The sequence below is a fragment of the Herpailurus yagouaroundi genome, unplaced genomic scaffold (genome assembly GCF_014898765.1).
Source record: "Herpailurus yagouaroundi ecotype Mexico unplaced genomic scaffold, PumYag 142, whole genome shotgun sequence".
Lineage (NCBI taxonomy): Eukaryota > Metazoa > Chordata > Mammalia > Carnivora > Felidae > Herpailurus > Herpailurus yagouaroundi.
In genome coordinates, this window is record NW_024412397.1 from 40,839,501 (window position 1) to 40,860,777 (window position 21,277).

At 37.7% G+C, this 21,277-nt stretch overlaps 1 protein-coding gene and 1 pseudogene across 4 annotated transcripts in view; one reads left to right on the forward strand and one right to left on the reverse strand.

Annotated features, from left to right (window-relative positions):
- The window catches only part of GAREM1 (GRB2 associated regulator of MAPK1 subtype 1), a 205,595-nt gene that overhangs the window by 44,395 nt on the left and 139,923 nt on the right, over positions 1-21,277 (forward strand). The gene's annotated exons all lie outside the window — the stretch shown is intronic.
- LOC121033029 (60S ribosomal protein L30-like) lies at positions 18,854-20,140 on the reverse strand (annotated as a pseudogene).

Consider the following 21,277-nt stretch of genomic DNA (forward strand, 5'->3'; position numbering starts at 1 on the left):
TGGAGTTATTTCTTCTTTAAATGTTTGGTAGAATTTGCCAATGAAACTATCCGGGCTTTGGGATTTATTTTCGGGAAAGATTTTTCTCACTACAAGTTTAATTTATTTAACAGAAGACTAATCAGGTCATCTGTTTTCCTTCAGTAGCTTGTGATTTTTGAGAAATTAGTCCATTTCATCTAAGTTGTTGAATTTACACGTGTAGAATTGTTTTTAAGTGTTACGTTTTCTGTTTCATGCCTGCTGGGTCTTATTGATACGTCCTTGTCTGATACTGATAATTTTTGTCTTTTTTCTAGTCAGTCTGGCTAGAGTTTATCAATTTTATTGATCTTTCTCAAAGAACTAGGTTTAGGTTTCATTGGTTTCTCCCCCCTCTGTTTCTCTGTTTTTAATTTCACTGATTTCTGCTCTAATTTCCTTCCTCTTTTTAACATTTTAAAATTTTCTGTTCTTATTTCCTTCCTTCTGATTGTTTTGGGTTTATCTCACTCTGCTTTTTAATTACCATTACTAATCACTGCTGTAGTAGCAGCTCAACATACAATGAGATTTTCAAAACACATTGTTATAATTTTTTGCTCACTTAGCCATCAGACATATTTTACAAAAATTAAGAGGAGAACAATAGTTATTATAATTACCTAATTTTTACCATTTTTGTTGCTCTCCTTCATTCCTGATGTTCCAGGTTTCCTTCTGGTACCATTTCCCTTCTGTTTAGAACTTTATTTACCTTTTCTTTTTTCTTAAGAGTAGATCTGCTGGCAACAAATTTTCTCTTAGTTTTTCTGAGAATGTCTTTATTTCACCTTCATTTGTCAAGAGTATTTTCGCTGGATGTAGAATTCATTGGGTGGCAGTTCTTTTAGGACTTGAAAAATATTGCTCTCTTTCTGGTCTCCATGATTTCTAATGAAAAGTAAGTAACCATTTTAGCCATTGTGTTTTTAGGTAGTGTGTCATTATAATTGATCTGCTGTCAGGATTTCTGTCTCTCTTAAGTGTTTGGCAGTTTGTTTGTGTCAGGGCATGGATTTTTTTGAGCTTATCCTGTGTGGTATTTGCTGAGGTTTTGGAATCTGTAAATTTATATCTACAAGATTTTGAAACTTTTCAGCCATTTTTCAAACATTTCTTTTTCGGCATCATTCTCTTTCTCCTCTCCTTCTGAGACTGATGACATAAGTTATTAGACATTTTGGTATTGAGAATGTGTTCTTTTTTTTCCAGTCTTTTTTCCCCCTTTTCTGTTGGATAGTTTTTATTAATTTATCTACAGATTTACATGATTTTTTTTTCTGTCATCTCCATTCTGCTATTGAATCTACCAGTTAATATTTGATTTTAGTTACTGTGTTTTCAGTTCCAAGGTTTCTGTTTGTTCCATCTATCTATTTTTTTTTAGGGGGAGAGCAGAGACTTTTTACCTATTTGTTTAATGAGTGTTCACTGTTACTTCTTAAACGATAGTTTTAACAGCTGCTTTAAAAGTCTTTGTCTCATAATTCCAATATTTTAATTGGTGTCTGTCTTCTCCCTTGGAAGTTGAAATTTTCCTGGTTGTTTGTATGCCAGGTAATTTTGGTTTTAATCTGAACTTGTTAGGTGTTCTGAAACTCAGGGTCTTGTTTAAATTTTAAGCAGAAAATGGATTTTTGTTTTGCTCTGTGTTAGCAGGCATTCAACACATTGGGTTCAGGTAACAGGTTTCAACCTGCCTTTGTGGGCTGTGGTTCCAATGTCAGTTCAGTTTTCACAGCCTTTGCTGTGATAATTGGATCTGACCTCTTATGCCCCACCCCTTAGCCGGTTCATTTCTCAAGGCGTTGGTAGTTTGTTGAAATTCAGATCACGTGCAGCTGGGAGGTGAGCCCGTGAGTTCTTTACAACTTTATGGAATGGCTCTCTGGAGCCCCCTTCCCTCTGTGATTCCACTGCCATGTTCTGGCTCCTGGGGGCACTCTTCCCAGTCTACTAGCCCCAAAATTCCAAACTCTAGTTTTTCCTGTCTGCCCTGCACTTCTCAGGATTGCACCTGTACCCAGTTGCCCATGTTGCAAGAGGATAGGGAAACAAAAAAGCAGCAAGGATTTGCCCATCCTCTTGGGACCACCACATCTCTGGTGGGAGAAGATTCCGCTCCTCAGAATTTCAGGGACCTGCCCAGCTCCTGCTACCACTGCCACTGCCGTTAGTCTGCTTGAAGCCTCGGTGTTCTGCTGTGTCAAAATCGTGTCCCCTTCTCCAGTCCGCCTGTTGATCACTTATTTTTCAAAGTCCTTAGAATCCTGTTCCGTGTATTCTGTCCAAGATTTGTAATCGGATTCAGCGGAGATACAGAGTGGCATTTCTTACTCTATCTTACCTGGAATCCAGGAAGGCTGTGGCTCTTCTGAGAGTCCCAGTGAGGCTAAGGCCCCCTTGCTTGTTCAACCTGTGTGTGTGTGTGTGTGTGTGTGTGTGTGTGTGTGTGTGTGTGTGTGGAGAAGCGAGAAAGAGGAGTTTCTAAGCCCACATTCCTGTGAGAAACAGATTTTGCCATTAGAGTACAATATTTGTGTATAGGTCTTTTTTTATTTAACATTATAATACCAAGTCAGGAACACTGCCTCCAAAGCTACCTGGGTCAGCTCCTTACATGCCTTCACTGTATTTATATATACCATTCATTTGTAATATAGTCAGATTCATTTGTTAAGACAACATTTTAAAGGTTGGATTTCACATTTTTAAGAGACCCTGAAATACCAGCACACTCCAACATGGCTGTCTTGGGTCTGTTTCCTGGGTGTGAAGGCATGCAAAGTTATACCTCAGTGTTCCTTGTTTCTTCCAGTTAACTACCCTCCTCTCGAGTTTGACCTCACTCAGCAGCAACTGTTATCCATTCTGATGGGAGTACTGTAGTACTGGTATGTAAACAGTATTCTAGGACTCGATTGGTGATTATGCTGTGACATTTGGCCTATGATGTTTTTGCCAACAGAAGAGCACCAGGCGTTTTAAAATTTCATATGACATCCACTGTACCTCAGAGTTCAGATGAAGATATACTGTGACATGGTTTTTGAAATGAAATTCTTGCTTTACCATGTTCCTCAGTTGGATGTTACTGGAACATCCATGGCAAACCATGATTTTGGGTCTTTTATGAATATTTTAACCAATCCTGGTATGCAGAAAGTGGCCAAGTATGTATCTTTTTTTTTTTTTTCTTGCTTTCTTCCATGCATACTCTAGGCCAACAGCAGTAAAAATTAAAGAATATCATTCTTCCCTCACACCAAAAAAGGGTGAACTGGAAAGGATGTTCGTTTAGAATTAAAGTTGACCTCTGGTTGGATCAGTGCTTTTCATTAAAGATGTAACTTGTCCTTTATCAGCATAGATTAAAATGTTATCAAGAACCCAGGCTGGAAACACAGCTGGTGAGCTGAAGCACTCTCTGGCTTCTCTCAACTCCTATCTTTACAGCTTGAACTCACTTTTAGAATTTGACAGTACTGTGTTGCAAGGTTCAAACATATCATGGCAGCACCAGAATTCAGAATGGCATGCGACCTCTCCTTTTGAGGTGACTGTCTACCTTTGATGAAAGGATTTGTTTTGTTAGGAAGAAAGGTTTAGGCTTGGTCATTGAGTGCTGGTAACAGTGATTCTGGGCAGGTGAACATTATTATCCAGAATGCTGAAGTTGTTATTTATATGATGGTTCTCATGATAGAAATAATCCTAAGTGGTTGATCATTGCTGTCAAAATCACTAAATGACTTCGAATATCACTGGGGAGGTCCAAGAGGAATAAATTTCTCATAGCTAGTATAGAATGATATATTGTTTTAATTAACTTCATTGTTACTGTGTACGTAAAGCTTAATGGTGAATACAAATTTGAACTGGGGCATTTCCCTTTATTCTTTCATGGAGATCGTTAATGGCAATATGGTCACTAGATTCGAGATCCCCAAACTTGACCTTGTTCTGTTTTTCCCCTCTAATGAAAGGAAGTGATCATTGCAGTCTTTGTTTTTTGAGAGTTATTTTTTTCAGGGGATGGGGCAGTGCACAAAGAGACAAAATTTGTTGTATAAATGGTTTTGAAAATGTAAAATTTTGCCAGGCTTTGCAAATGATAAAAACAAATTCAACGTGTTTTATCAGAGAAGAATACAAGAGTCTCATGGAATCCAAAGGTAGGAATGCAGGAAAGGGCTGAATTGAAAAGATGGGAAATGTTCTGATTGGTTCATCTTGAGTGATGTATCCACCCATGAGCCAATCAGCTGTATCTGGGAAGTTGGGCATGGAGTCCAAATGTCACGTCTAGGGTTCTTCCTCTGTGGAGGAAGAGTGACATTTAAAGGTGAGGGGTTAAACTAGACAACTCCCCCAAAGTGATCTATTATAAAATGATGTTTAAATTTGCCTCCTTATTATAATTAAAATCTCTAATGGTGTGTGGCCTTTAGGAATGTTACAAAATTCATCAAATTGCAAGTATGATAAGTTTTTCAACCGTTTCATTCTCAAGCTATCATACTGTTCTAACAATTTTCCTCCTGGTGACTGCTCTGTATCTCAGAGATCACTGCATTTCTAATGATATTTTTTTTTTAAAGGGATGATTTCCTTTTCCTCTTGCATAATCCATCACCATTTTTAGAACTCTTTAATATACTTTCCCTCCATGTATAGTCATAATCTTTCATGTAACTTTTTTAATTGTACTGGACTCCTTTCCTTCCCTTTCCTCATGCTGTTGTGTGTTGAAATTTTTTAAGACCTAAGAAATTTAATTTTCAAATTTAGAAAATATAACTTTAATGTATCAGTAAATGATGTGGCATTTTTGAAAGGTCACATTTTTTATGGTTGGAAAGAAAATCGGAAATATTTGTGAGTCATTTTAGTTGTCTAAGTGAGTTTAATGCCAGTTTTTCTGTAAGGTTAGATGCTTCATTTAAATGCAGAGTATCACTTACTTCCATATGCCTGACTTTAATTTTTGTGACATGACAGAATATAATACTACAGCGCTTTGGAGTAGAAATTTCCATGTGTGGTTATGAGTGGAAAGCATGCTGCTTCTATCAGTTTTTCTGTTTATTCTTCTGGTGGTATTGGTGTTAACACCCAGACCACAGCTACCTTCCATATCACCAACTGAGGACTGAGCTCTTGATTTCCATGTCCAACTCTGGAAGGCAGGCACTATTGATTCTCTCTCCAGCTCTGTCATTTACGAACAAGGTGACCCTGGGCTAATTATTTCACTAATTTGAGCTGTAGTCTTTCTCATCTGTATATTCAGAGAAAAGAGCTTATAGAGCTACTGGTCTTTAAAAACGATACTTATCATAGTTCCTGGAAAATAATCATTGCTCACAACATGGTAATTAGTACTAATTTTTAATAAAGGAATTTTTAATAAAGAAATTTTTAATTTCTTCACCAATGAAAAGCCCCTATCCTACTTTATTTGATACCTACTTTGTTGCTTTGCAGAGGCAATTGTATATGGCTCTCCAAAACTTGTAGTTCCCAGGAACTCTCCTGGGAAGTTGGGTCAGTGAGGGTAACAGACTTAGAAGTGAACTGATTGAATAAGTGGCAAGATCAATTGCTGTTCAGGTATTATTGAATTGAGTTGATTAAATTGTGAAAGCTCTAAGTAGAATTAAAAGATAAATTCTTTATAAAAAAAAAGAAAATAGTGATGCATTTATCCATGACATAGGAGGAAGTCAAGAGAACAAACTTGCATACAATAAAGTGAAGTAGAGGTTGAAGTGAGAATTGCAGTCGTGTGCGTTCTACCTTAGGTCCTGGGACTCACATTTCAATATCAATAAAAGAATACAGTGTGGTAAGAATAGTAAAATAATCCTGCTTTGCCCCTTGTGGGCCAAGCCATTAGTAGAACATTTTATTTTCTCTTTTGGACTCCACCATTAAAGAACGGAATCTGGAAAGGATCCAGAGAAGAGCAATGGAAGGAACCAAAGGACTATTAAAAATTAAGGCCCATGAGGAAGGGGTAAAGGAGTTGTGAATCTTTCGTTTGAAGAGAAGTTCAAGAGGCCACTTAGTAACTGTCTTCGAATATGTGAAGGGTTGTACTGATGAGGATGCTGAGCAGTTGTGTCCTTTCTCACTGCGAACTGAAGGGAAATGGTTCACAGAGACTTAGAAGTACTTCTTGCAAAGGAGAGCAAGGCGCGAAATCTGTGGTCAGACCTGCTGTTCTATACATCTTTGACTGGACTCGACAGCCCGGGGTTCTTGGCTCTCTGTGTCCTTATGAAGTCGGCTACATGCCTTCCCCGAACATCTCTGACTTAAAATCTCAGCCCTAAAGTAGCACTTTATATGGTACTCTCTATTTCTTGGATACAATGGATGGATGGATGGATGGATGGATGGATGGATGGGTGTTAGTCTCTTTCTTTTGCTTCCCCAACTCTCTTCTTTCTTCTCCAAATTATAAGGTAGTACAGAACACAAAACAAACTCTTGTAGCCGCTGAAAGAGACTGTTAGCCCTGAGCAATTAGCAGACTACTCAGGCAGATTTTTCCCCCCAGTGTTTAATCAGAATCATCATCACTTTGAATCATCATCGCTTCAAACAGAAGAAAATTCCATTTAAAAATAGAAATTCTTTTCTTGGGGAAGTTTTCACAGTTGTTAATGGGAAAAGTCTCCAAAAAAAATGTTGTGCCATGATATAGTGTAGTAAATTGGTATAGTAACTGTTTCCTATCACTAAATATGGGGAAAGTTCTCTTTTTAAAAAAAGGTAGGAGCTGCCGAGTTGATAGAGTTTAAAAGCGAAATATATAGAAACTCCTAAGCACATTTGTAGTGGAATATATAAGTGAGTAGTAACTAATTAACGTATGCCAATCCAGTAGGGTAAAAATAGGGGAGTGGAGGAGCTGAGTGATCATTTGGTTGACACTTTACTCAATCACAAACACTAAATTGGGACTGGTACAGAATTTTAAGTGCCTTTTTCTTGGGCCTTACTGTTGTGATCTTTCTTTAGAACAGTTCTGATATACCCTTTGGAAGGCTGGCCTGTGTGGACGTTGTCTGTGCCAAATTACGACACAGAACAAGGGACTGTTCTGTTTCATTTACTGAGAATAGTGCTTAATAAGTACTATTTGACAACATGCTGAATTAAGGGAATGTTATAAGGATGTTTCACAAAGGAAAGTGGGTAAAACATCTGATGTTTACAAGTTCTATTTATATGTAACTTGATAGCAGTATAAAGGCATGCTTAAAACTTTATTTTTAAAATTTTAGTCAGTATGTATGAATATGTATTCTGAGAGAAAATAATGTTATCTGGTTTCCAATACATATATCGTGGGTGCTATTTCAGAATCCAATTTTTTGCCTTGTTGGTTTGAAATGTATCAGGTCCTGGTCATTTGATTTATATTAACCAAATTCATGCAATGCTGATACGTAACATGGGACGCATTCACAATTACTTCCTTTTCTCGGCTTTGATCTTATCCCAGTATCTTATCTTAGTTTATAATCTTAAGTAACTGTGTTTTTCCCCCCTAAAAATGGAATCCAAGTGGAAGTTATACTGTGTGTTTATAGGTTTATGTATCTATACATAGGCAAATATAATAAAGGTCAGTGAGATTTAATGTCCAAAGGGAAAAATAACTGGCGAAAACTTTTATAGTACTATTTCAAAGTCACAAGCTAAGTATTTATCTCAAGTTTAATTCGTCATAGATTTTAGCGTATGAAACCTATGAAGTTAGCATATGAATGTTCCATGGGACATCCAAACATAGTTCTACTTAATAATAGACAAATATAATCTATAGTCAGGTACAACCTATAAAATAATTAACATGTGTTGAAATGTAAAATAGTGTAATTTATGATTTTTATTCTAGTTAGGCTTCTCACTTAAATATGCTTTAAAGAAAAGATAGGGTTTAGATGATTTCCTAATGCCCTTTGCATTGATACCCTGATGATTCTAGTCTTCACTGACATCGAAATTGTGTGAGACCTTTAGTCTGTCTGAATATAAGTAGCAATCTGTGTTACACAGTTTTGACTATTTATATACTTGTGGCTTTATTTTAAAAAGATACTTGTATTTTGTCACTGCTAGTAGAGCCTAGGGAAAAACCTGAACTTTTGCATATTCAGGTAATACCTACCTTTCCTTTCTTACTTAGGAGCTAGTGCAGTTCTAAGGAGCAGAGCAAGTGCCAGAGTAAAAAAAAGAGAGGATATAAGGCATAAGGATAAACAATAATTAACTCATGATGAGTTTTCAGTGCTAAAAAACAAATGCAGTGTAAACTAATACCTAACCTTTCATTTTATTAATATATAGCAATTGTGTGGCATTTATGATTCATGGAATGCACTCATCGATGTTCTAATTTAATCCTCACAACAATTTATGAAACAGGCACCATTGTTCACATTTGAGTATGAAAACTACCTTCAAGATTAATGTGAGTTAACTAGGATTGCCAACTTGTGCTGTGGCAGGATTCACACTCTGCATTCAGACCTCAAAACCAGCTGTCTGCCTCTTTTTTTTTTTTTTAATTTTTATTTAATTATTTCTTAAATTTACATCCAAGTTAGCATATAGTGCAACAATGATTTCAGGAGTAGATTCCTTAGTGCCCCTTACCCATTTAACCCATCCCCCCTCCCACACCCCCTCCAGTAACGCTCAGTTCGTTCTCCATATTTAAGTCTCTTATAATTTTGTCCCATCCCTGTTTTTATATTACTTTTGCTTCCCTTCCCTTATGTTCATCTGTTTTGTATCTTAAAGTCCTCATATGAGTGAAGTCATATGATATTTGTCTTTCTCTGACTGACTAATTTTGCTTAGCATAAAACCCTCTAGTTCCATCCATGTAGTTGCAAATGGCAAGATTTCATACTTTTTGATTGCCGAGTAATACTCTATTGTATATATATACCACATCTTCTTTATCCGTTCATCCACTGATGGACATTTGGGCTCTTTCCATACTTGGACTATTGTTGATAGTGCTGCTATAAACAATGGGGTGCATGTGCCCCTTCAAAACAGCACACCTCTATCGCTTGGGAAAATACCTAGCATTGCAATTGCTGGGTGTAGAGTGGTTCTATTTTTAATTTTTTGAGGAACCTCCATATTGTTTTCTAGAGTGGCTGCACCAGCTTGCATTCCCACCATCAGTGTGAACGAGATCCTCTTTCTCCACATCCTCACCAATAATCTGTCATTGCCTGAGTTGTTAATGTTAGCCATTCTGACAGGTGTGAGGTGGTATCTCATTGTGGTTTTGATTTGTATTTCCCTGATGATGAGTGATGTTGAGCATTTTTTCATGTGTCGGTTGGCCATCTGGATGTCTTCCTTGGAAAAGTGTCTGTTCATGTCTTTTGCCCATTTCTTCACTGGATTATTTGTTTTTTGGATGTTGAGTTTGGTAAGTTCTTTATGGATTTTGGATACTAACCCTTTATCTGATATGTCATTTGCAAATATCTTCTCCCATTCTGTCGGTTGCCTTTTAGTTTTACAGATTGTTTCCTTCACTGTGCAGAAGCTTTTTATTTTGATGAGGTCCCAATACTTCATTTTTGCTTTTGTTTTCCTTGCCTCCAGAGATGTGTTGAGTAAGAAGTTGCTGTCACCAAAGTCTAAGAGGTTTTTGCCTGCTTTGTCCTTGAGGATTTTGATGACTTCCTGTCTTACATTTAGGTCTTTCATCCATTTTGAGTTTATTTTTGTGTATGGTGTAAGAAAGTGGTCCCAGGTTCATTTTTCTGCATGTCGCTGTCCAGTTTTCCCAGTACCACTTGCTGAAGAGACTGTCTTTATTCCATTGAATATTCTTTCCTGCTTTGTCAAAGATTAGTTGGCCATACATTTGTGGGTCCATTTCTGGATTCTCTATTCTGTTCCATTGATCTGAGTGAACCAGCTGTCTGTCTTTCTGTTGTTTCACAGAATTCGTCTAAGCTGGGTTTGCTTTAAAACTATGCTGAGACACACGATTTAGGTGAACTGCATATGTGCTTGTGTGAAATCCGAGCATCACATTTGTAGAATAGGCAACACAGTTTTCCTTTGCATCTGGCAAGAGGGGTAGAGTGGCTTAAGACTAAAACAGGAAGTCTGCTTCTACTCTTATGTTGATACCTGATTGGGGACCCTGTGTACATTTCCTCAATTAGAAAGTGAAGGCAATTGGCTATTAGGTTCTCCAGACTCCTTTTAGTTCTAAAATTCTTTGATTTCAATTTTAATTATTACTCTTACACTCAAAATTGTTGTTTTAAAAAAGTGGTTTGCCTCACATGATTAGTCTATATTTTTGCACTAAGTTTCTCCTAACAGTCTGTGCCAGGAATTGATAAGCTTTGAGATTTGGATAGTGTAGCAGCAGAATCCCTTTGTTGTGACTCTGAGAAAACTTTTTATATGCCAAAATCTGTTCTGTAAGAAATAGTGTCACATGGTAAGACACTCATCCTGAATTTGAAGAGTGGAAAATGACAACAGAATGCCAGTTACACAGGAGTTCATTCAGCAAATGTAAACTGAGCATCAGTATTAAGTACTTGGGCTGCCAAGACCTTGAGCTCCCAGCTTAGCATGGAAGGCAGACACACAAATATTGAAATGTCACTGTAATTAGAAGGACCCTGGGAAAGATGTGTGCAGAGTGCCAAGAGAGTAACAGAAGCAGTTGCCTCTGTGGAATGGAAAATAGGAGAGATGCACCAGGAAAGACTTCAAGACTTTTTGTACCCGTGGCACTCTTCGTTACATGATCAATCACAGAATTTTCAATATGATACATACACGCAGATCCATACATTAACCGATTTTTTAAAGACCTCCTTATATTCCTAATTACTATAATAATCTTAGTTACCGCTAACAACCTACTCCAACTGCTCATTGGCTGGGAAGGAGTAGGATTTATGTCCTTCCTACTTATCGGATGATGGTACGGCCATTTTATGTACAAGGAAGCATATACCGAGGAACGGACAGAAACCTTGAGGAGATTGCTGCAGAGAATCTCTGGTAGTTCTGTTTATGTCACCTATTAGAGGCAGATGACACGCTGAAGTAATGTGTATCTAGCTTGGGAAAGTCTGTATGGACTTGAGACCATCCTAAGCATTAAGGAGACATTTTAAGAAAGTAAGGAAGAGCAGCTCCCTTGCAAAGAGGCAGAAGAGGCAGTGTTAGACTCTCAAATTTCTAGTTTGAACGCCATGGAGAAAGGGCGTTGTAGGCAACAAGACAAGAGTGAGGACAAAACCACGAGGAGCCAAGATAGAGAGTAAAGGGGATTGTGCTGTTCTTCATCTGTCGGCCCTTCTTTGGCCCTCAGACTTTCCTAGTGTAATTGCTGTGGAAGCCCAGGGAGGGTTTCATACTGTATCCTATGGAGTTTGGTCTTTTTCTCTGAGCAGTGAAGAGCAATTAAGGTTTCCAAACAGAATAATAATGACAGCAGATTTGCTTCTGTAAGACTCTAATGGCAACAGAATGGAAGCTAGATTACAGGGCCCAGGATCTTGGCAGAGACCCTCACAATACTACTACTGAGGACTGTGGGAACCTATATTAAGCCCAGAGCAGAAGGGATGTAGAGAAGGGGATGGAGTGAGAGTCACTGAGTTCCAATAATGACAACAATGATATTAGCTGAGATTTATTGAGGGTACCAGATGTCTGGTTTAAGTTCCTTATATTTACTAACTCATTGAATCCTCACAACAGCCCCATGAAGTGGGCACTATTATTATTATCTGTATTTATAGATGAGAGAACTGAAGCACAGAGACATTAAATAACCTGGTGCCAGTGAGGGCAGTTTGGGAATGTGAACCAAGGCAATCTATTTCTAGAGTCCATACTTTGTAATCGCCATATTGTCTTGCCTCTGAATCAGTAAGCATCTGTAAGATGTGATGAAGAGTTGGATGTAGATGATGAAGGGAGAAGAGCCATCGATGATGACTGCTAGGTTGACCAGGAGGTTGGAGATACCACTCACTGAGATAGGAGGACCAGAGGCATCTGGTGGAATGATAATTTTGGGAAAATGCCAAGTTTCCAGGTTCTTGTGGGGCATCAGCTGGTAGCATCCAGAAGGCATTTGGATATACCACTGATCCTTGAACAACCTGAGGGTTAGGGGCACTGATCCCTCACCGTGCAGTCAAAACACCTTGTATAACTTTTGAGTCCTCAAAAACTTAACTGCTAATAGCCCACTGTTGACTGGAAGCCTTTCCAATAACATAGTTGACTAGCACATACTCTGTGGGTTATATGTATTACTTACTGTGTTTTTATAATAAAGTAACCTAAAGAAAAAATGTTATTCAAATCACAAAGCTAAGTCAGTGAAGCATCTGACTTCGGCCCAGGTCATGATCTCATGGTTTGTGAGTTTGAGGCCCCCATTGGGGTCTCTGCTGTCAGCGCAGAGCCCACTTCAGATCTTCTGCCTCTCTCTCTCTCTCTCTCTCTCTTTGCCCTCCCCTGCTCATACTCTCTCTCTCTCTCTCTCTCTCTCAAAAATAAATAAAAACATTAAAAAAAAAAAGAAAATCATAACGAAAATACATTTATAGTACCATACTGTTAAAAAATCCACCTATATATGGGCCCGCACAGCTCAAACCTGTGTTCTTCAAGGGTCATCTCTGACCCTATCAGTTAACCCTTCAAGGGTCGACTATGGACTTGGAGCTCAGGATGGGTCTATGCTTGGCAGTGATGTATAACGCTAACTACAACTAGTTTTATTAGGACAAACTAGTGAATTGGCGAAGCTGAATTTGTTTTTAGTGACCCTTTCATCATCATCCTCTATCTGAAGGGCTGGGTAGAACTTTATGCCCATTCTGCATCTCTGTATAGGTACATGCAACACATATATTGGGGAAGGAACTCCTTTATCAGCGTGAGTGGGAATAGTCCAAGGAACCCCAAAGTTGTTGGATTTTTTGTAATGAAGACAGCTCCACAGCATATAACATCCACATTTACAAAACGGGAGTGATTAAATACTAGCATCTCTCTTGCATCCAACTTTGCATTCCATTTTATGTACAATTAAAATAGAAGTGTTCTCTGCCTATCTTTTCCAAGAGTGTGGTTGCCCGATGGTCCTTTGAATTGGATGAACAAGATGGTGGTTTCAACCCTAGCCAGGGTGACATGATCAGGAACATGGGATCCAAAGAACAGAGGAATCACTGGGAGCCCATGCCCACTGGTAGCAGGAGGCATCATCCTAAGAGGTAGGGAGGCCCAGGAGTTTAAATGGAAGTACATGTTTCCCCTCTTGTCAGTAATAAGCACTTCCTTTTCAGAAAAAAGAACTCCCTCTCTTCTTTCCCCCCTCTAATCTAGGGTTTAAAAATACAGCCAAAGAAGCATAGCAAAGAAGTGTGGAGACCTAAACATCATACACAGAGTATTAATTTTGAAACTATTTAAACCTCTGACAGTTATGTTCAGTAAACTTTAAAAAGCCAAGTAGGGGCACCTGGGTGGCTCAGTCAGTTAGGCATCCGGCTTTGGCTCAGGTCATGATCTCACGGTCTGTGAGTTCGAGCCCCGGGTCAGGCTCTGTGCTGACAGCTCAGAGCCTGGAGCCTACTTCAGATTCTGTGTCTTCCTCTCTCTCTGCCCCTTCCCCACTCACACTCTGTCTCTCTCTCAAAATAAAAAAACAAAAAAATAAAAAAATAAAACATAAAAAACAATAATAAAATAAATTTAAAAAGATTAAAAGCCAAGTAAAATTGTTGGAAATTACTTAAAACTGTTCTTACGTATAGACTGATAAGTTTTTGCTATATTCTTTTTTTCAATGAAACTTATCTGATTGTAAGATTCTGTTTATCTCAAGTCTAAGTGAACTGTGTGCTTGTGGCCTACTTGAGATGTTAAAAATAAAGCTGAATTGCACTCTTATTTGGCTCTTCCACTCACTTGGAGCAAGGTAACAACTGTTTTCATACCTGTTATCTCAAAGTGTAAGTTTTTATTGCTTTTAGCTATAAAATCTGTTTGGAATTTAATGTTTAAACACAAAGTCTGCCCTAACACTCAACTTAAATTCTGTATCTGTTCTCTCCTGGAATAACTGGCTTCCTTTCTATATTCCCTTCTGTGGTAGACACGATTCTAAGATGGCCCCTTGATTGCCACCCCCTGGTGTTATACTAGTTTATGTCATGTTATGTGGCAAAGGGCATTTGCAGATGTAATTAAGGTCCCTAATCAGTTGACTTGATTATCCCTGGTGAACCCAAACTAATCAGACAAGCCCTTGAAAACTGAGAGTTTTTTTCTGGCTGGTTACAGAAGTGAGGTCAGAGATAATTCAAAGCATGAAAGGGATTCAAATGTGAGACAGGTTCTCCATTGCTCAGAAAAGGAGGGGACCGCAGGCAAGGACCTGTGAGCGCCCTTAGAAATTGAGGTCAGTCTCCAGTCAAAAACCAACAAGAACACAACTTCAGTTTTACAACTGCAACTGAATTCTGCCAACAACATGAATGAGCTTAGATGAGGACCCTGGGCTCCAGATGAGAACCTGGACAGCCAACAGTTGATTTCAGCTTAAGCAGAGAACCCAGCCATGCAATGCAAGATTTCTGTGCAATTTTTAAGCTGCTAAATTTGTCGTAATTTGTTATGTAGCAATAGAAAACTAATACTTCTCCCTTGCTCCATTTCTCTCTACTAATGCTAATTATTAGTCTTCAGAGTTGCAGCGTTACCGTCTCTCAAGCTTGCATTGGTATGTTTTCCATTTGTTCTCCTAATAGCCAATATTGCATTGAAATAAGGAGACTCCAATTTCTTTTCTCCTTTTCTCTTTTAAAACCTGAGCCCAGTCTTACTGGTTCTGTCTTACTGGGATTCTTGGTATAGATTTCATCCTCTGGGATGGAAGTAGGGAAGGCTTTAATCTCTCCATGTTTATACTGTTCAAGTATCATGCTTAAAGTTTCTGTTCCTTTTCATTTTAATGACATAATTCTTGGTGATGTTATACCGTAGATGTTTCTCGTGTTATCCATTGGACTGGGTCTGTTCCCATTTCACATATAGAAAGTAAGCAAAAGAGCTGTATGTGGCTCTGCCATAGCAGAGGTGGAATTGGGACCTAGAATAGAAGGAGATGTGTGGAATGTGCCGGTGGGTGTTTGTAGTACACAGCAACAAGGGACAGTTGACTGGTCATGGATATTGGAATCTCACCAGTGAAGTCTGTAAGCATGCCAAGAAGAAAGCATCTCAATGTGACAGTCTCACGTTGGGGAAAAGAACAGATTATATGTGTGTGATAGTTCTATTTTAGTCTCTTTGGTTACATTTGGATCCTCTACCTAGTATTTCTCTTGCATCTAGAAAAAAACATTGAAATGGAAGGAAATAGTCTCTCGTTTTAATAAGTCATGAAATAACATTCTGGATGTTGGTCTACTGGATAATTTGTAAAAAAACAACAACTAAAACAAAAACAAAAAAAGTTTTGTTTTGTTTTTTTAAATTTCTTAGACCTGAAGGGAGAAGGGGATGGAGTAGCAGGCTTTTTTTATTCATTTTTAATGTATCCACATTATTGAGGTAAATTTCTTTAATTAGGTTTGCCCTTATCTGAGAAAAATCTAATATATTTACATACGCTGTAATGGATTCCAATTATCTGTCTATCTGGGCAAGCTTATAACACTTTGACTCATTTTGGTCACTTTCACATAGTGGCTCGCTGTCAGACCTTGGTCAGGGACACCCTGTCCCTACCCCCTGCCCATGTGTTGAGGCTGTTCTATCCCTTACTTGTCAATGTCTGCGAAAACCTTTTTAAGATGTTATTAAATTTGCATAATTTAAACTTTGCAAACACAGACTTTTTTTATCTATACCTGCCAACATAATTCTGGTCCACTAAAATTTTTTATTTTTAAAAAGTATAGGTAATACACTTGAACTCTTGCAACTGTATCTTGCCTCTGTTCAAGTCAGCTAAATATTCCATGTCTCACATTATGTATTTAGATGGCCCTGTATACAGAGGATTCGATGTCAAGGTACATTTTCCCATGGAAAATTATATTAATAATTTATCTGTAAGCAGTATAGTTGGTTAGGGGATGTAGGTAACCACAGTACCAATTTAATTGATGACGTCTTCAGGTCACTGTCTGTAAACTACTGGTGCTTGGGGTTTTGAGGTTTTCTTGACATTTTTTGAAAGAACAGATTTTTAAAATTTTGTTTTCCAGTTCTATTTTGAGAAGTTGCACCTTGCTTATCAGACATGCTTTGCATTTGTTTTAAGCCTACTATATCTTTATAGACCTGTCTATAAAATTTGGTGATCTGATTTTTCTTAAGTCTTTGTTTACGTCTAGTATTTTAATGGGAGTGTTCTTTCATATTGAAGTTTTTTCTGTTTGTATATTGAAGTGATAGAGGCAAAGTATGGTGTGGCTCTTGCCTTCAGAGCAACTTATCTGGAAAAACTAAAACCTCAGGTGTTATCTGTATTTTTCTTATTAACTCTCTTTCATTTGTACAGAGAATATTAAAATTCACTGTTTTTGTGTACTGATACTAGAAACATGATGAGAATATCAGCAGTGGCATATGTGTAAATCTTTGTTTCTCTTTTTCCAAAATCCTGTTTGGTTTTTTGTTTTAAGGCTGTGCGGGATTTTTGGAAATCCCTTAATATGAGAAAGTTCTAAAAATTACCAAATACGTCATTCAGATTTTTTTCTTCAGAATATATCTTCTGTAGTGCCTGAGTGACTCAGTCAGTTAGGAAGTCTGACTATGGTTTCTGCTCAGGTCATGATCTCATGGTTCATGGATTTGAGCCCCGCGTCAGGTTCCATGCTGTGCACAAGGTTTCTCTCTCTCTCAAAATAAACTTTTAAAAAAAGAATATATCTTCTGGTGTAATTTCTATGGCAGTGAATCATTTTTAAATTTGATTCTTTAATATTGTATGTTTTATTTGTCACATAATAAAATTCAAGGGGATCTAAATCAAATTTGAAACTAAAAAATGACAATGAAAATCCCATTAAGTTGACCCATGGCTCAGTTTATCCTCTGAAATAAAATTGTTAGCTTTAACATTATATTTACATGGTGAATACCATCCCTTTATTTTGTTGAAGTAGAAGTGAAGCATAAAGTACAAATGATTGTACATCATGGAGTATTTTCTCATTGGACAAAGAAACTGTATTGTGTACCTGAGTCAGGCTAATAAGGGAAAGGACACTTACTGAAGAAGAAAATAAAACCAAAGTCCTATTTTTCCTGAGCCTTTTATCTACAGGGTACTATCCCTGTAGATAGTTCAATCATTTCAACTTACTTAGTATTATTGCTATCATCGTAAATGTGAGAACACCGTTGCTCAAAGAAATTAGGTAATTTGCTCATGGTCATATGGTTCGTATGTTAGAACCACATGTTCGAGTGTTAGAACCACAATTACCTAAATCTGGTTCCAAACTTGAGGCTATCTTTGAGATTTCACACTGCCTCCCACTTAACATATTATAAATTCATTTAAATAAGTGGAAGCAGCAGGCTGGGGACAGTGAAGGGGAGAAACGTGCCTGGTGATTTGGCCTTTGCCCTCTCAGGTAGCTTGATGTCTGGGGAGATCCCAAAACAATGCTTGCCTTGCTTGTCTGGTTCTCTCAGTGCCTTTTTTTGGTGTGAACATCTCCTCACACACACAGCGCGATAAGTACATACATCACACCAACCAAATGCATCATCCTACATTCACTGTCCAACACTGGAGGACACACTGGATGTGTGAGACTTATTGAGAGAGGAATGTCAGTTATCGTCTTTTATGGATTGCCCAACAGTAGTTCTCCCGTGTCGGCTTTCTGATGTAAATCTGAGTCCCCTTCCTCGCCTGCCAGAAATGTGATTCCATGGTATGTGCCCAGGCACCATGCTAGATTTCATGTATTTTAAACGTTTGAGGAAATACTACAATTGCTCACCTGTTTTTCCAAAAATCACTTGGCATAGAATTCTTATCTTTCAAATGTTAGGTTCGTTTCACCATTTCAGAGCATAACATTTCAGATTTGACCTAAGTAGGCATACTTCTGTTTCATACAGCAGGCGTCTATTATTCCTGGTCAGTCTGTTGAAAAAGGAATCCTTTGTCCAAGGGTTCATTGGAAAAAAAGGTAATAATATATCCCTAATCTCTTTTTCTCGTTTTAAACATCTTTCTCTTTTGTTTCATGCATTCCTTTTTGCTTAGATTTCCTCATGAAGTTCTTTGACATCATTAGCACTTAGTACTTTGTCTAAATTAATCTCTAATTCCTTTTCTTCTTGTTGGGATTTCATAGTAAACCATAAAGCATAAAATACAACAACTCCTTCACTTGCTTAGAACCCAAGACTACAGTCTTTGGGCCTTCAAATAGAATATTCATCTTAAGATGGGATCTTAGGCAATGTAGATTTCTGGATGTTTGTGTAGGGTAGGAAGAGATCAGTAGGAGATACTAAAAAAATAGCCTTTTCTAAATACTCTGCTTTCCTCAAAGTGTTTAAATGTTAAATAAAATCTGAGTGCTTAATTTATACTTACACGTATTTGATGTGAATGCTCTCCATTTTCTACCCAAGACTGTTCATTCATAAAGCACTTATTATAGACCTGGTCTATACCCATCAGTCCTTTGGAATGTAAACATGATCTAGTTGGGGATTTATTTGTTATGGGGATTTATTTGTTTTTTAAAAAACCAGCTCTGGCCAGTTTTATTAAAGAAAACTTTTGCATGATTCACTTTTCACCAGTCTGTGTTGGCATGCTTCTAATGATATCTGAATCACCCGGATCAATGATAGCATACTCTATATGTGTGCATACTCTTCAGTATTTCCCACATGCTGTGCCCTGTTCAGTGTTACACTGTAGTAATGGACACCAGTTTTGGCCGACATGGTGTAGTAGTCTATTTAAGATTTCCGCAAGGCTGGATGGTTGTTGGTGAGGACACCAGTTTTGCTTTGCCATGTTTGCTCATTTTCAAAGTCTGTGCTATCCACTTTTCATAATGAGTTGGAGGCTAGAGTTGATCGACTCTAGAAACTTTTTCGCTTTCTTTGTGGTCACCATACCATGTTCCTTCCTGCCTTAGGTTCCAAACAGCGTCAACCAAAAGCAGCTGCCAAAATGGCTGAGAGCGAGAAAGGAAAAGAGTTGCTAAGGGGATTTAAATACTTAGCATTTGTTTTATCTTTCTGAACTTTTGATACTGTTAGTCAGTAAAGGAACTGGAAACCACTTTTGGATTAGTCAACATGGTATGACAGCACATATTTGTTTTAACTTAATCAGAATATTTTCCCAAAATAAAAATATCCTGGAGGCTTCAAAGGAAAGAAAACCTCTCTGATTGAGTTGGCATATTATTGTAGATTATGATTCAAAGAATTAAGTTCTTTTACATTCGTACACATTTTCAGAAGACAAGCAGCTACTTAGCAGAAATAACCAGAGTTTCTGTGCTGCAGGTTCATAGCCAAAGTGAGATGCAAGGAGAGGAGTTGAGAGGTAGTTACTGGATCTTTATTCGTAGTAATGGTCAACTGGATACAAAACTGGCAGACTGTGGAGTGATTTCCTTTCTGTGGTACTCTCCTTGTGACATCACTGAAGTACTTAATGCTGATGCTAATTCTCCTATTGATGGTAAATTCCAGGGAAGTTGTTTCATCTGTATTCCTCATAACCTTTTTTTTTTTTTTGCCATTAATCTAAAAACACATTATTTTTCTCTCTGCATTGGGATGCTCACCTTAGAGCCATGTCCCTGATTTGGTTTCATAAATAATTTAAAGCCAAAGCTCATAATCTATGTTAATGTAACCATCCAAATGTGAGTTAATATATCATTCCTATCTGTAATTAGATACAAATAAAGAGGTCTATTAAATGGGTGATAATGTTTTTAGTGTTTTTAAAAAATTTTTTTTAACATTTATTTATTATTGAGAGACAGAGAGACACACAGCATGAGCAGGGGAGGGGTAGAGAGAGGGGAAGACACAGAATCTGAAGTAGGCTGCAGGCTCTGAGCTGTCAGCACAGAGCCCGATGCGGGGCTTGAACTCACGAACTGTGAGATCACGACCTGAGCCGAAGTCAGTTGCCTAACCAACTGAGCCACCCAGGTGCCCCTTTTTAGTGATTTTTGAGTAATAATTATGAAGTAAACTTGAGTGGTTGGTAATATAGCCCCTACAATCACAGAGTTAGGAAGCTTGAAAGAAATTATCAGAAGCATAATATTGAGGAATGCTATTCCTCTAAACTCTGTGGCATTATTTTGAAGTTAAAACAACAACAAGAAAAGATACCAGACATTGTTCAGATTTTACAACCAGGAGCCAGGCTTAGACAGTACTTCCTTATATAGCCACCTTTAATACTATTGGTTTTTTCTAAAAAATCAAAAATTCTTTTCTTTTTTGAAACTAGTCCATATATTTTGATTGAATAATGCAGGCACCACAATTCTTACTTTATTCTAATACCCCTGTATCAGTTTGGGCTTGGGTTTGGCTGTAAATCACAGAGACCCAAAAACAAAAACCATAGGTTGGCATGTTGCCCAGGGTGGCAGGGACCCAGGTTTCTTTTCAATTGTTGCTATGTCATGGATTCAGTTCTGGTCCTAAGTTCCCTTCAAAGTCCCAAATGGTCGTACCATTCCAGCTCCAGTAATCACATCCACAGTCCATCTATCAGGAAGAATAAAGGGAAGAGAAGGGCACATTCTCTCCAAACATACATCATGGTTGCCACTTCAGCGTTGTGCTGGAGATTCTAGCCAGAGTCATTACGTAAGCAAAAGAAAAAAACATAGCATCCAGATTGGAAAGGAAGAAGTAAACTTTCTTTGCAGATGACATGAACTTGTATATAGAAAACCCTAAGGAATCTACAATAAATAAATAAACAAAAGCTATTAGAACTAATGAACAAGTTCAGTAAGATTTCAGGTTACAAAGGATTAATATACAGAAATTAATTGTGCTTTTTGACACTAGCAATGAATACTCCAAAAATGAAATTTAAAAAGTTCTATTTGTAATACCATCAAAAAGAATGAAATACTTAGGAATAACATTAACAAAAAAAATGCATGCCTTGCAC